The sequence below is a fragment of the Mobula hypostoma genome, chromosome 1 (assembly GCF_963921235.1).
Source record: "Mobula hypostoma chromosome 1, sMobHyp1.1, whole genome shotgun sequence".
Classification (NCBI taxonomy): Eukaryota; Metazoa; Chordata; class Chondrichthyes; order Myliobatiformes; family Myliobatidae; genus Mobula; species Mobula hypostoma.
Window position 1 is genome coordinate 154,609,099 of NC_086097.1, and position 16,497 is coordinate 154,625,595.

At 40.6% G+C, this 16,497-nt stretch overlaps 1 pseudogene; it reads left to right on the forward strand.

Annotated features, from left to right (window-relative positions):
* The window catches only part of LOC134346864 (collagen alpha-1(IX) chain-like), a 134,555-nt pseudogene that overhangs the window by 42,876 nt on the left and 75,182 nt on the right, over positions 1–16,497 (forward strand).

The window sequence follows — 16,497 nt, forward strand, 5'->3', positions numbered from 1 at the left end:
TGCACCGTGTGTCTCCACTGTCCTGGAAGTGGCTGTGGATTCACTGGGCATGTGCACACTTTGCCTCTCTGACGGCTCGGGACAGCTTGGCCCTCGCTGTTGTTACGTCTGCCTTGTCGCCTGTTCTGAAGGCGGAGTCACGGGTCCTCAGCAGCGCACACACCTCCGCGGTCATCCATGGGTTCTAGTTAGCGCGTGTAGTGATGGTCTTGGCCACGGTGACGTCATCGATGCACCTGCTGATGTAGCTAGTCACTGATGCCGTGTACTCCTCTAAGTTGGTAGAGTCGCCATCGGTTGCAGCCTCCCTGAACATGTGCCAGTCAGTGTGTCAAAGCAGTCTTGGAGAGCAGAGATGCCTCCTGCTGGCCAGGTTTTCACCTGCTTCTGAACTGGTCTGGAGCGCCTGACGAGCGGTCTGTATGCTGGGATTAGCATAACAGAACTGTGGTCTGAGTAACGGAGGTGGGGGCTGGACTCCACCCGGTACACGTCGGGAGTGTTTGTGTAAACAAGATCCAACGCATTCTCCCCCTCATTGCAAAGTCCACGTTCTGATGGAATCTGGGGAGCACTGACTTAAGGTTAGTGTGATTAAAATCTCCAGCGACAATAAACAGTCCATCAGGGTGTGCGTTCTGCAGTTCGCTAATAGCCCCATACAGTTCACAGAGCGCCTCCTTAGCATTAGCGCTGGGGGGAATGTAGACACCAACTATAATTACAGTGGTGAATTCCCGTGGTAAATAAATTGGTCTGCATCTAACAGTCACAAACTCCACTAGCGATGAGCAGTATCTGGAAACCAGGTCAGAATTCTTGAACCATTCCGTATTGACGTAAACACACAAGCCACCACCGCGAATCTTACCGGAGAGAGCTGCATCTCTATCTGCTCGAAACAAGACGAGCCTATACAGCTGAATGGCAGCATCCGAAATTCCGTTGCTGAGCCATGCCTCTGTAAAAACGTATGCACAGACGCGGACTAGCACGGACCCCTCTTGCTTGCCTTGCTTCCGCTTCCTCGCACATCGCTTTCTTCGGCCACTGTCATTAAGCGACATCAAGGATCCCCTCAACAAGCCGAGGCCACGTAATTTAACGTGTAATTGTGAAATGGAAATTGGAATAATCACACGGTTTTCAAACAATTCAAAAATGCACGAATAAAACATGGCGCTATACTGGAAACTTCTGCTGTCCCGTCTTGAAATTCTATATTAAAGACATGACATCTGTGCGATATATCAATTCCTTGCTTCAGTGAACAAAATTGATGTTTTTTTGCCCCGCTTTCATTTACCATCAGACAGGAATAATTTATCCAAGGCTGCTTGTCAGTGCCATCAATTGCTTGGTGATAGTGAGATGTGTTCTTAGTGGGAACCTCTTTTTCTATTTATTTCCTCTCTCTGCCTTTTTATCTATTTCATACATATATGCGTATTGATTTAGTTTTCCATGCAATGCTGCATCAACTAATACAGCAACTTCTTTTTGTTGCATATCCTCTGAGGAAGCTCAACAATCGTGTTTCATTTAGCCGTTTGAAAAAAGGTCCACTTTCTCTTATCCTGAAAGGAAATGCACCAAAGTATAGACACAAAGTTTCATTGTCATGGCCTGGAGGTTATAACTTCAGTACCTCAAAAGTAGCCAGATAAATAATTGATAATCAGCAGGGAAACTCATGAAAATTCTTCTTTCATCTCACCGCTTGCCTAGAAGCTGAGCTATTTAACAATTACAGCAACACGTTGCAGTCTTTGTTCTTTTACCAGATATTGAACTATATTTTATAATAAGGAATCTGATGATTTTCAGGCTGCTATTAAAACCATGCTGCGAGAAACTCAAAGCTCCTACAGACATGCTTGGGTCACGATTTCATGGAGCTGCGCTTGCTATTTCAAATATAATGAGTCTTTATGACAGATTTCGAAATATATGTTCGTCTGCTAATAGGTTTCCCAAATATTAGTTCTTGTAAAGCTTTCCATTAATGAAATAAGGAAACTCAAGTGATGCTATTTTGATCTAGAAATAATAGAAGAGCAATTTATGTTCACAAAGCAACTTTAATGTGGCTGAACATCCTCAAATGTTTTACATCCTTCTATCATTAAAGACAGCAAGGATTCTCTTTTTTGGAGTCTGACTGGAAACTGAAAGTAAACTTTCATTTTATATGGATGCAAATCCAGGAGGCAGAAGTGTTTATGTTTTGAAACTCATCAAAAGAAAGAAAAACACAGGAGCCCAGGATACCATATATGCTTAGTTTTTACTTTAGTGAAGCGCATACTCATGACTTGATGGTGTAATGATATATGCCATTCAAGTATTTTGTACATATAATCTGTAATAAATTATGAAAATGAATGCTTAATCAAACAATATATTTACAATGTTACTCAAATATTACTGAAGCGGTAAATACACAAACATGTTTTCCTGTTTTGCTATAAACTCCAACTCAATGCAGAATGCATATAATATGTGATGTACTACATAATAAAAGTACTATAGAGATATCCACAGCAGAGTAAATTTTAAACCGTCCCATTCAGGGCTAAAGATTTAATCACTGTGGAGGGTTTTTACTCTTGTGGGATAACATCTTTCCTGACCGGAGGGGTAGGGTGGGGATCTAGGACACTCTGCTTGGCAGGAGAGACTTGTGGCAGTGAAACAATCTCACTTTCTGGGCCCTCCTCTGTGGTGGTTGTAGAGTTGACTGTGGGACTGCAGGGAGTGGTTCAGACAGCTGTGGACACCTTTCTTCACCAACGATTGACTCTGCTTTCCTCAACTGATCATTGTGCCAACTCCTGATGGCATCAACCGCAATCTCCATTGTGTAAGGAGTGGTCCAGTTCTGTCCTTAATCTTTCCAAGTATCCACTGTTGATCACCTCTGTAGTCCCTCACCAGGACTGCATGTCCAGGAGTGAGACATGGAACCTCTTTGTTTCAGATGACATAACTGCACCTAGCCCACAAAGGCGAGACATCACAGGCAAACTTCACTGGACAGTGTGGATCATAATGTATGAGTACAGTGTCTGATGTCACCATTTCTTTTATCTTTTGCAAAACCACCTCACACTGCTTTGACAATTGCCATTCCTTCCTGACCTGTAATATTAAGTTTATGGGGTAGAGCACAGTAGCCAGGTTTGGCAGGAACCTGTTTTAATAACTGACAAACACAACTGTAACTCATCCCTTGGCCTTGGGGCATCCACCACTGCTTGAATTTTCTCAGCACACTTGTGTAATCTTTGTGCATCAATCGTGTGACCACTGTAAATGATGCTAGATTATAAAGAATTCACAGCTGTCGCATTATGTTCTGAGCCCATAATCCTCTAATCTTTTTAGCACAGTCTTAAGGTTTTGGCAATTTGCCTTAGTATGGTTAACAAAGCTCGCTTTCCCTCTTTCCTGAATATCTGCCACTGCAAAAGATACTGATCATTCTTGGGTATGAGAGTCACAGATTTCAATTGTGTTTTGTTATCATCCCTATTGGTTGCTCTTATTTCTGAGGTAGACGATCAGCTTCAGGAGGCCATTTTGCATAATGTACAATTTGTATTATCAGTGAACCTGACCCTATCCTCATCTAGTATCCATGGATATGGACTTCCCAATATAGAGTGAGAAATATGGGTTTTTCATCATCCCTGATTCAAGGGTATTGAGGCCAATTGAGACCAGTGGGAAGCATCTACTTAGCTAGGAACACTGGACCCTATCTGATTATGCTACCAGATAATGTATTTCCTTCTTGGTCATTAATTCTTAACAGCAAAGGAAAGATAAATGTGGTGGATTGCGGTTTACAAGAAGCCAATAACTAATGCATGAGGCAATTTTTCAGCTTTTCAACCTTTCACCTGTTCCATTTAGATGGTTAATCTGCAACAGATTGAGCTGCACATTTAGTTTTAATCATACATATTGGTATTTGTAATAAAATGGCTATTAGCCATCAAATTGGGATTTACAAGACAATGTAAAGTCCTCCAGGCAACATAAAAAATTCTCATTATTTAACCTTTAAATGTCTGCTTCTAAGCTTCCAGCATAAAAAAAGCAAATAACGTTGCATCGGAGTGCTATTGATGTAGCATATGTTTTAATGTCACTTATAATTGTAGTTCATATTTGCTGAGCAAAATTGAATTTAATTTTCAATATTCTTGCACAAAGTAATGATCAATCTTGTGACTTTCTAGTCTTGAAATCTTTTCACCACTGCCAACGTTCTAACGACATTTGATATAGATAATTTCCAACCAAGTAAGGTTGTTAAAGTAAATTTAATATAAAGGGGGTAGATGTAGGCGCGTTTGTTTGTGTCTCAATTTCTGGTCTGTAGAACAGCTAATAAATGGTTGTGCTTTCAAAAATGAGGCTTTTTAAACCAATTTCAATTTACAAGGTGAATGTTTCCATTTAAAACAGGTAGGGGCCTTATTAAAATATTTAAATAAGGGAACTCAGCCACATTTAGGACTCCAAAGCAGATCTCTCTTTCTCTGAACATGTTCCAGAGTAAAGGAACTGACAAATTTTCCAATGAATTTTTCTGTCTAGACAAAAAAAAATGTGGTCTCACCAACGATTGTGTCTCATAACTTCCTGAAAACCATCTGGCTCGATACAGACACAGTTCATGATTCCCTCACCCAAAGCTGGTGAAAATGATAATCAAACTATTCTCAAATGCTCTTCTGCAATGATTTTAATTGCCATATAATTTGGATGGTTATGTATTTATTCTGTCCATATGCCAACAAAGAAAGCGAAATGAAGTTGATTAATTGCTTCAAAACAGACAACAAAGCTCTCGGAAAATTTGGCAATTCCAAAGCTCCCATTACAATTCTTATACGTCAAGATACAATGTTAACAATCATTGTTGCAAGAACAGTAGGTAGAGTGGGAAAAGTATCACTGTAACAGAATAAAATGTCAAGACTGGTTTGCACTGAAAAGTAGGGAAGTGAGAGAGAATGCATGTTGATGGAAATGGGAAGAAAAGGAAGTCCAATTGTGATGAAGGGAAGTGAACCCTAAGAGAAGCATCGGTGAATAAGAGCACTGTTTGGCATAGAGCTTGTCAAGGAAAGCACAAGAGGAAATATAAGCACAGAGCTGAAGTGTGTGCCCATGTGAGACTGAACAGAAAGGAAACAGTAAGCATAAATTATAAGAACATACTGAAATACACTGGGATGTCTTCGTGAAATGGGAATGCTGGTGGAAAAAAAAATGGAATAAAAACATTTTGTAAGAAGGCCTTTTCAAAGGAAAATGAAGCCTTATAATCTGGAATAGAAACAGAAAATGCTAGCTGGATCTCAGTTCCAAGACAATGACAGTTTCTCTTTCAATAAATGCTACCTGACTGGCTGAGATTTTACAGTGATTCCGTTTTTTTTTTAATTTCAGATTTCTAGCATCTGCATTTTTGTTAAATTTTCATTTACTTATGATCTACGGGCATTGGATGGGAAGCGGGTAAATATCTATTGATTTGGTTATAAAAATAAAGCCTAATTTTTCAAGGAGAGCCGAGCTGCCCCCTTCCCAATACTTGGAAGAACTAAGTGCATTGATATTTTGTTGCTTTCTAAATTGCGCCTTCTGAGTTTCTCCGCATGCATTTGGGCTGAAAAATGTAGCACAGACTTTCCAACGGCTTATGGACTCTGTATTAAAAGACTTAGATTTTTTTTTGTTTACCTGGATGACAACCTGTCACCAGTGCATCCAAATCTGAACATGTATCTCATCTCTGCACACTTTTCAAATGCTTAAGCTAACACGGGTTGATTATTAACCCTGCTAAATGCCAGTTTGGGTTGTCACTCATCGACTTTCTCAGCCATCACATTTCCGCAGAAGGTGCAAAAACCCTCTCATCAAAAGTATGGATTTCCCACCACCCCGAACTACTAAAAAAACTATTTGTGAGGCCATACACATAGGGGTTGACTATGCCAGCATAGCAGCAATAAACTAAAGGCCCAGAGGTCCAGGCTTACCGAACAGCAGTCATGGGCCTGCAGTTGGCTGACATTATGCTCAGGGAAGCTGGGGTTTCTTTCCTATGCAAAGCCTCAACTGATCACCTTTGCCCCATAGTGCCGGCAAAATGGAGGCGGACTGTTTTTGACTCCATACATGACCTCTCACATCCGGGCAGGAAGGCCTCACAGAAACTGGTTGTACTAAAGTGTTGTGGCACAGCCTTAGAAAGGATGTACATGATTGGACTGCAGCCTGTGTGGAGTGCCAGAGGGCAAAAATTAACCATCATGTTCAGGCACCATTGGCACCTTTTGAGGTCCCTGAGTGACGGTTTGACCATGTCAATGTGAAACTTTTTTGGTCTTCTTTCCCCCACTCACACCAGCACTGGCCAACTGGACCGTACCACCAGGTGGCCGGTGGTCATCCCTCTAGCATCGACAACGGCCACAGATGTAGCTCGGGCATTCATCAGCACCTGAGTTTCTCCCATATGATATTTCCTCACTGACTGCGGTCCCTAAATCATATCAGACATTTTACAAGGATGTTGCCAGGTCTGGAGGACCGGAGTTATAGGAAAGGATCAATAGGTTACGACTGTATTCTTCAGAATGTAAAAAATTGTGAGGAGATTTGATAGAGGTTTTCAAAATTATGAGAGGTATAAATAGGGTAAATGCAAGCAGTCTTTTTCCACTGTTGCTTGGGACTATAACCACAGGTCATGGGTTAAGGGTGAAAGGTGAGAAGTTTAAGGGGAACATGAGGGGAAACTGCTTATTTCAGAGAGTTGTGTGAGTGTTAAATGAGCTGCCAGCACAAATGGTGCATGCAACGTTTAAGAGAAATTTGGATAGTTTGGAGAGCTATAGTCCCAGTGCAGGTTGATGGAAGTAGGCTGTTTAAATGGTTTGGGCATAAACTAGATGAGCTGGTGGGCCTGTTTCTGTGCTGTATTTCTCAATGACTCTATGGGCTGCGATGGCCGAGAATCTCAGCATTAGGCTACATCACACCACAGTGTATTACCCACAGTCCAATGCCCATGCAAGTGGTTTCACTACTCTTAAAAGCTGCTATGAGGGCCTCCCTGACAGACAAGTGTCTCCCATAGGTCCTGCTGGGGTTCTGAGCAGCTCCCAAAGAGGACCTGCAGTCATCTGCGGCTGAGTTGGTATACAGGCAGGCGTTACACGTGCCAGGTGATTTTATTACTGATGCCATGTTTGCCTTTCACCAGCGTTCCACCCTCCTCAGTAAATTCAATTCCTTTTTACCTATTCCTACCTCCCATCATAGCATACAGCACTCTTGGGATCCTTTTGACCTATATTCTACATCATTCCACCTTGATGTACATCAACATCCCCTTAGGTCCCTTAAGATGGTTCATTCCGTGTCTTGGAATAGGGAGAAATTATTTTTATTACAGATAACCCTGAATGTACAGTATTTTGGTAGATTGCCTCAAACTGGTTTACCAAGATTTGGAGGATTCAGCTATCATGCCCCTGGCGTCATAACGTAACTTTGAATGAGCATCAGAACAAACCTCTGTATGAGCCAGAGGCCTCTGTTTTTCCTCTACCCATGGAACATAGGACCCCTGCTGGCAGCTCATCCGTGCTCCTGACGGGCCCATGGTGTCGAAAACATACAGCGGTGTTCCAGAGCATCTTGTTTTGAGAGATTGACAGTAAAGGTGAATGTTGACTGCATAGGTATACTGGTTAAAAATGGCACACCAAGGGAAAAAGATACAGAGAAGTTCAGATACATGCTGCAACACAATCAAATTGCACTTGAGAAAATGAGGAAAGAATGATGAAGTGAATCATGCTTTTTTTATATATAGCATTGGATTAAGAATGACTCATTTATTCTATTTTAGCCGGAAGATAAAATGGAGACAATAATTTCATTCAAATGAGATATTGCATGCTCATGGTCTGGAACATACCAGTGTAATAATTTTACAACCATTTCTTCTTGAAGGGTCCCCCTGGTGTTCCTGGTCCAGAAGGTCCACCAGTAAGTATTAATCTTTACTCTTGCACAGTGCAATCTTCATTGGGGTTCCTCTAACTGAAGAATGATAGGGAACTGATAAAATGATACTGAACCAACGTACAATCTACTGTAAATTAGTCTAGTGTCTACAGAGTAGACAGCAGAATCTTAATATAGACCTTATAATTCACGCTGTGTCACATCAAGGACTTGCCTGGAAGATACAGAAAATACTCTTGAGGATTTTCTCAAAGCCACTTTCAAACAAAATTAAACAACTTGCTGATTTGTTGCAATCTTGTGCCCATGACTAATCAAAATGGAGAGATAGCATGCATGATTTCACTGGAAACCTTGAGAACCACAGCAAAAAGGGTGCACTATCTCCTTCTCGGAGACCTCTGGCAAAATCTGTGAACCCCAAGTTGACTTAATTAGGCACATCAGAACAAGCAAATCATTCTCAATTGTAAACATCTGCCTAAATTGGCAAAAAGTAATTGATACTGAGGTGGAAACAAATACAGTATGATTCATAAATATGACAAGCTACTTTAAAATGGTTGGCACAAAAATGATTATGATCTATGAAGTTAGGAATAGCATTCCTTTGGGTCTATGGTAAGAGTACAGTATATTAAGCTTAGTAAATGTTCCCCATTTGCCTATCTTCATGCCATGTCATTCATTCGTTTTACAACCACTTGTATTTAAATAAAGACTCAAGACTCTGCATGCAGTGTGGCAGCCTGAAACGTGGACAATGCCTTCCCTGCCACCCCTGACGGATTCTGAATGAGCTTTGAGTTTCTTGCAGCAGGTTATTTGTTGCATTTAAATAACATGGTTAGCATCTCTTGGAGCTCCACAGAAACACAAAATAAAGAATAACCTGATGTAAGCATGGAAGCATTAGGACTTTTTTTCTGATAATCTTAATAGAACATTTTATAGTAAATCTAACTTTCATTCTCTCTTTGACATCATTTTCCTTAATCATAGTACTTGAATCCTTTATCATGAAGACCAATTCAACTACTCAGTTTTATTAAACCCCACTCAAACCACAGTGTCTCAAAGTTTAACAAGAGACCAGAGGTTATTTGTACACATATTACAAGTTATGATCCTCACATTAACTGACTATTGGATAAACACACACGTTATTTCCCAACAAAGTGTGATGACTGAGGAAATCAGCAGCTGTATTGCTACCAACCACTATAATTCCACAAGGGACTGCACGTTGATAAAATGCAATGGTTCAGTTTCTCTGCAATTCTTGATAAATGGCAGGCAGTTGCATGCAGTGAGTTCTTAATATTGCCTTACTTCACATTTTTTTTCTATTTGGGGCATTTTGGAATTTTCCCAATGAAAATACTGAGATAGCCACAGTGCATGGGTGAGCCAAACAGAAGGTTGGAAGTCAAGAAAAGATGGAGCTTAACCAGTGTATTTATTCTCTGGCTTTGCCAATAGACTCAGCATCAAGTCCAGGGGCAGATCTTAGAGCTTAAATGTAATGGATTGAGGCACAAAATGCAAGTTGTACTTTCACAAAATGTGTTGCCACCTACTCCTTTAAATAGTCACCAAATTAGATTACAAATGTTAATCTACATAAGTAGTTTAATTTTTTGTTTCATTAATGAATTACTAAATTTCAATCAATTAAATTTATTTTTATTCCATCACTTAAAATGTGTTTTAAATATATATGGTATCTAGCACTTTATTTTCTTATATTTTCTACTTTATTTAAATTTACAACTCTTTGAATGAATCTGACTGTCAGTTAAATTTTAAAATAGTCCAGCTGGCTTTTGGCAGAAGTGAAATGTCAACAGACATTGGGGCTCTGGTCAGGTGGCAAAATCTGCCACCTGAGATTGAAAAACTATTTGGGACAGCTCCACTTCCCTGTATGATAGTAGTAGTGAGGCTTGAACTCGACTGATATCATACGATACAGGAATGGGCTGGATTCAACATATGATTGATTTTGGCTGCTACCTTTACCCAAGTCATAAGTAATGCACGGAAACACGTGTCTGAGTACCACAGCGAAGAATTTAGAAAATCACTTTACATTTAGAATGTAAAATATAATCAATAATTTGGATATTTTAATAAATGTTTATATTTCATGTATTTCCATAGGGAGTATCAAAAATTGGAAACCCAGTGAGTAAACAACACTATTTTGTGATATTACCTAACCTTATTCTAGAACCATTTTGTAAAATCGGTATTGTTTAAAAATTAGATATTCAATGCATAATATGATCAATAATTTCTTTCCATCATTGTGAGAATTTTATGTGGTATGGCGGTAATTAATTCCAGTAGGCCTTTTCCACATTTAAAGTCACAGAGTCATAAAACACAACAGCACAGCAACAGGCTATTTGACCCATCTCGTCTGTGCTGAACAATTAATCTGCCAATTCCCATCATCCTGTACCCAGACCATAGCCCCCATACCCCTCTCTTCCATGTACCAATTCAAATTTCTCTTAGATGTTGAAATCAATCCCGTATCTACCGCTTGCACTAGCAGCTCGTTTCACACTCTCACCACCCTCTGAGTGAAGAAGATCCCCCATATTTCACTTAAAAATTTCACCTTTCACCCTTAACTCATGATCTCTGGTTGGAGTCTCAGCAAACTTGGTGGAAAATGCCTGCTTGCATTTGTCTCATCTGTTACACTTATAATTTTGTATACTGTACCTCTATCAAATCTCCTCTCAGTCTTCTATGTTCTAGGGAATAAAATCCTAACTTATTCAACCTTTCCCTATAACTCAGGTTATCAAGTCCCGGCAACATCCTTGTCAATTTTCTCTGTACTCTTTCACTCTTAATTGCATCTTTCTTATAGATAGGTGACTGAAACTGCACACAATCCTCCAAATTAGGCCTCACCAATACATTCAATTTCAACATATCATCCAACTCCTGTATTCATTACATTGATTTATGGAGGCCAATGTGCCAAAAGCTCTTTTTATGACTCTTATCTACCTGAAGTTCCACTTGCAAAGAACTGATAGATCTGTATTCCCAGATCCCTCTCTTCTACTGCACTGCTCAATGCCCTGCCACTCATGCTGGTCGGTCCTCTCATAGTCTTCCTCGCTATCCACTACACCTCCAATCTCGGTGTCATCCACAGATTTGCTGATCCAGTTTACCACATTATCATCCAGATCACTGATATACAGTGCTGTGCAAAAGTCTTAGGCATCCTAGGTTTTATGTGATTTCAGATGGTATGGCTTCCACAAACCCTGATCCCAACATCATCAAGGCTGTCTGGGATTACCTGGAGAGACAGAAGCAAGCAAGATAGATGAAGTATGCAGCAGAACTGTGGCAAGTTCTCCAAGATATTTAGAACTACCTGCCAGCCATTTTTTTAAATATAAAACTGCACAACAGTGTACCTAAGAGAACTGATGCAGTTTAAAGGCAAAGGGTAATCGCACCACATATTGAATTGATTTAGTTTTTTTACTGTTGCCTGTTCTTTATAGTTTTTTTTTAATTGTAGAAACTTTTCATTTCATTATTTTTGAAAGCATCTTTGCTTTACGGAATTTGTTTACACGTGCCAAAGGCTTTTGGACAGTACTGTAGATGACAAACAACAACAGACCCAGCACTGATCCCTGCAGCACACCACTAGTCAGAGAAGCAACCATCTACAACCACTCTCTGGCTTATTCTGCAAAGCCAATGACTAATCCAGTTTGCTACCTCACCTTGAATGCCAAGCCAGTGATGCAGGGCCTTGTCCATGGACATGTGCAGGACCTTGTCAAAGGACTTGCTTAATCCCATGTATACAAATTCCTCTGACGTACCTTCCAACAACTTGACTGGTAACTTGCTCTAAAAAAAATCTATAAGATTGGTTAGACAGGACTTACCATGTACAAAGCCATGTTGACTATCCTTAATTAGTCCCTTATGAATCCTGTCCCTTAGAATACCTTCCAATAACTTTCCCACTACTGATATCAGGCTCACCTGCCTATAAGTACCTGGATTATTCTTAGAGCCTTTCTTAAACAACAGAACAACATTAAATATCCTCCGGAATTTCACTCCTGGCTAGGGATATTTTAAATATCTCTGCTAGGGTCCCTGCAATTTCTGCACTTGCCTCTCACAGGTTCCGAGGAAATATTTTGACAGGCCCTGGGGATTTATCCACCCTAATTTGCCTCAAGAGAGCAAACAGCTCCTCCTCTTTGATCTGTATGGGGTCCATAACTTCGCTGCTGCTTTGCCTTACATCTGTACTCTCTGTGTTCATAGAATTTTTTGAGGATGTAACTAGTAGAGTGGATAGGGGAGAACCAGTGGATGTGGTATATTTGGATTTTCAAAAGGCTTTTGACAAGGTCCCACACAGGAGATTAGTGTGCAAACTTAAAGCGCACAGTATTGGGGGTAAGGTATTGGTGTGGGTGGAGAATTGGTTAGCAGACAGGAAGCAAAGAGTGGGAATAAACGGGACCTTTTCAGAATGGCAGGCGGTGACTAGTGGGGTACCGCAAGGCTCAGTGCTGGGACCCCAGTTGTTTACAATATATATTAATGACTTGGATGAGGGAATTAAACGCAGCATCTCCAAGTTTGCGGATGACACGAAGCTGGGTGGCAGTGTTAGCTGTGAGGAGGGTGCTAAGAGGATGCAGGGTGACTTGGATAGGTTGGGTGAGTGGGCAAATTGATGGCAGATGCAATTTAATGTGGATAAATGTGAAGTTATCCACTTTGGTGGCAAAAATAGGAAAACAGAATATTATCTGAATGGTGGCCGATTAGGAAAAGGGGAGGTGCAACGAGACCTGGGTGTCATTCTACACCAGTCATTGAAAGTGGGCATGCAGGTACAGCAGGCGGTGAAAAAGGCGAATGGTATGCTGGCATTTATAGCGAGAGGATTCGAGTACAGGAGCAGGGAGGTACTACTGCAGTTGTACAAGGCCTTGGTGAGACCACACCTGGAGTATTGTGTGCAGTTTTGGTCCCCTAATCTGAGGAAAGACATCCTTGCCATAGAGGGAGTACAAAGAAGGTTCACCAGATTGATTCCTGGGATGGCAGGACTTTCATATGAAGAAAGACTGGATGAACTGGGCTTGTACTCATTGGAGTTTAGAAGATTGAGGGGGAATCTGATTGAAACATATAAGATCCTAAAGGAATTGGACAGGCTAGATGCAGGAAGATTGTTCCCGATGTTGGGGAAGTCCAGAACGAGGGGCCACAGTTTGAGGATAGAGGGAAAGCCTTTTAGGACCGAGATTAGGAAAAACTTCTTCACACAGAGAGTGGTGAATCTGTGGAATTCTCTGCCACAGGAAACAGTTGAGGCCAGTTCATTGGCTATATTTAAGAGGGTGTTAGATATGGCCCTTGTGGCTACGGGGGTCAGGGGATATGGAGGGAAGGCTGGGGCGGGGTTCTGAGTTGGATGATCAGCCATGATCATAATAAATGGCGATGCAGGCTCGAAGGGCCGAATGGCCTACTCCTGCACCTATTTTCTATGTTTCTATGTTTCTATCTCCTGAGTAAATACAGATGCAAAAAATCCATTTAAGATCTCCCCCATCTCTTTCAGCCATTACCACTCTGATCTTCTGGAGGACTGTTTTTGTCCCCTGCAGTCCTTTTCCTCTTAATATATCCGTCACATTATCCTTCACCTTGTCTGCTAGAGCAACCTCGTGTCTTCTTTTTGCCCTCCTGATTTCCTTCTTTAGCGTTCTCCTGCATTTATTATATTCCTCACGGTTTTTTCCTAACCAGGGTTTCAATATCTCTCAAAAACCAAGGATCCATTAACCCGTTATTCTTGTCTTTTATTCAGACAGGAACATAAAACTGCTTCACTCTCAAGAATTTGATGACCTTCCATTTACCAAGTACATCTTTGCCAGAAAGCAAACTTTCCCAATCCACACTTGCCATATCCTTTCTGATACCATCAAAATTTACCTTTCTCTGAATTAGAATCTCAACCTGAGGACTAAACCTATCCTTTTCCATAATTATGTTGAAACTAATGCATTGTGAACACTTGATACAAAGTGTTCCCCTGCATAAACTTCTGTCACCTGCCCTATCTCATCCCTAATGAGCCATCTAGTATTGCCTTCTCTCTAGTTGGGACTTCTATGTTCTGATTAAGGAAACTTTCTTGAATACAGTTGACAAACTCTATACCATCCAGCCCTTCTACAGTTTGGGAGCCCCAGTCAATATGTGGAAAGTTAAAATCACCTACTATCACAACCTTATGTTTCTTGCAACAGTCTGCAATCTCTCTACAAACTTGCTCCTCTAAGTCCTGTGGACTTTTGGATGGTCTATAATATAATTCCATTAATGTGGTGATGCCATTCTTATTCCTTCATTCAACCCATAAAGCCTGATCGCTGTGACATTTTCCCTGACTAGTAATGCCACCTCTCCTGCCCTAAAATGTCTAAAATAATGGAACCCCGCCAGTCCTGCCACTCCTGCAATGTCATAATTCTGTGTGCTGATCCACACCCTCAGCTCGTCTGCCTTTCCTGTAATACTAACTGCATGGAAATATAGGCAGCTCAGGACATTAGTCCCAACATGTTCAACCTTTTGATTCCTGACCTTGTACGTTGACATTTTAATTTACCTAAATTAGAATTCCTGTCAAGGTGTATTAAGCGTGCATTTGGCATCATCAGTCTTAACACTTCACCATTCTGATTATTTGCCATCTTATAAATTTTCAGGGACCACCTGGTGAAAATGGTCTCAATGGACCGCCTGGACCACCTGTAAGCCACTAACCCCAAAGCAATAATAATTAGGTCTTTTCATTTTGATATTTTAAAATCTGAAATAAAAATAGGTTGCTCATATCCAGTTTTCCAGTTCATTATCACTGTTATAATTCTTAATTCAGTGAATTCAGTGAATTCAGGCAAATTAATGAAGAATTCATATGGTATAACAGAAACTACAAGGAAATGTTACACCATGAAAACAAAATTTCCTGAAGTTTTGGACAATCTTAAACTTATTATCAAAACCAAACTGGGAGCGAGTAAAGAACCTGAGCAACAGGAAACCCAAGGTGTGGATATGGGACTATGTAGAAGTGGTGGAACTTGGGATGATTACAAAGCGGATCATCTCCTATGCCACTACACAATACTTTCCCTACAAGTCAACATTGTGGCACAGCTGCCACACCCACCCCCATTGGACAGCAGTTATTGCTGGTGGGTCCTTTTCTTATTGGGTTGGCTAATGTTTTGTTGAATGGCAGCTGCACCTTTCTTTGCAGTGGATGTTGTAAAGCGACTGCCTTCATCTTGGTGAGGTCCTGCTGAAGGTAATCAATTTAGTGATAATAACTTGGATAATGACTAAAAATAGTTAAGCTTTTACATTTCTGCTACTACTATTGAAACATGAACAGAAAAATGTCATGTACTATTTTGACCTTATTAACATAGATCATACATAGAATAGTACAGCACATTACAGGCCCTTTGGCCCACAATGTTGTGCCGACCCTCAAACCCTGCCTCCTATATAACCCCCCACCTTAAATTCCTCCATATACCTGTCTAGTAGTCTCTTAAACTTCACTAGTGTATCTGCCTCCCCCACTGACTCAGGCAGTGCATTCCACGCACCAACCACGCTCTGAGTAAAAAACATTCCTCTAATATCCCCCTTGAACTTCCCACCCCTTACCTCAAAGCCATGTCCTCTTGTATTGAGCAGTGGTGCCCTGGGGAAGAGACGCTGGCTATCCATTCTGTCTATTCCTCTTATTATCTTGTACAACTCTATCATGTCTCACTCCAAAGAGTAAAGCCCTAGCTCCCTTAATCTCTGATCATAATGCATACTCTCTAAACCAGGCAGCATCCTGGTAAATCTCCTCTGTACCCTTTCCAATGCTTCCACATCCTTCCTATAGTGAGGTGACCAGAACTGGACGCAGTACTCCTCTGTTAGAAAATGATTGGTCTACATATTTTTCCATTGTTTCCCTACTCATAATCTTCTTACCTTTCTTTTTAAAAAAACTATTTAATTGCAGTTTTGCAATTACCAGTTGATGTATCCTCAAACTTTTAAGGTGTGAGAAATTTGATTTGCATTAGTTCTTCTGAGAATGTATTGAGCATCATCACTGTACAGCCTGACTTTAATTCACCTGCTTGATTTGTTCTTCCTGGACTCCAGAATTAGTTTCTCTCAGATCAGTGATGCAATTCCTTAATTTTCTTTATACAAGTGTTTATAGGCTGAGTGTATCTAAAATTGCTTTATGACAACTGATTCCTGCGCTATACCAAGAATTTAATGCTGCAGCTACTCCAACACGGATATATCCTTCATGAATTTTGA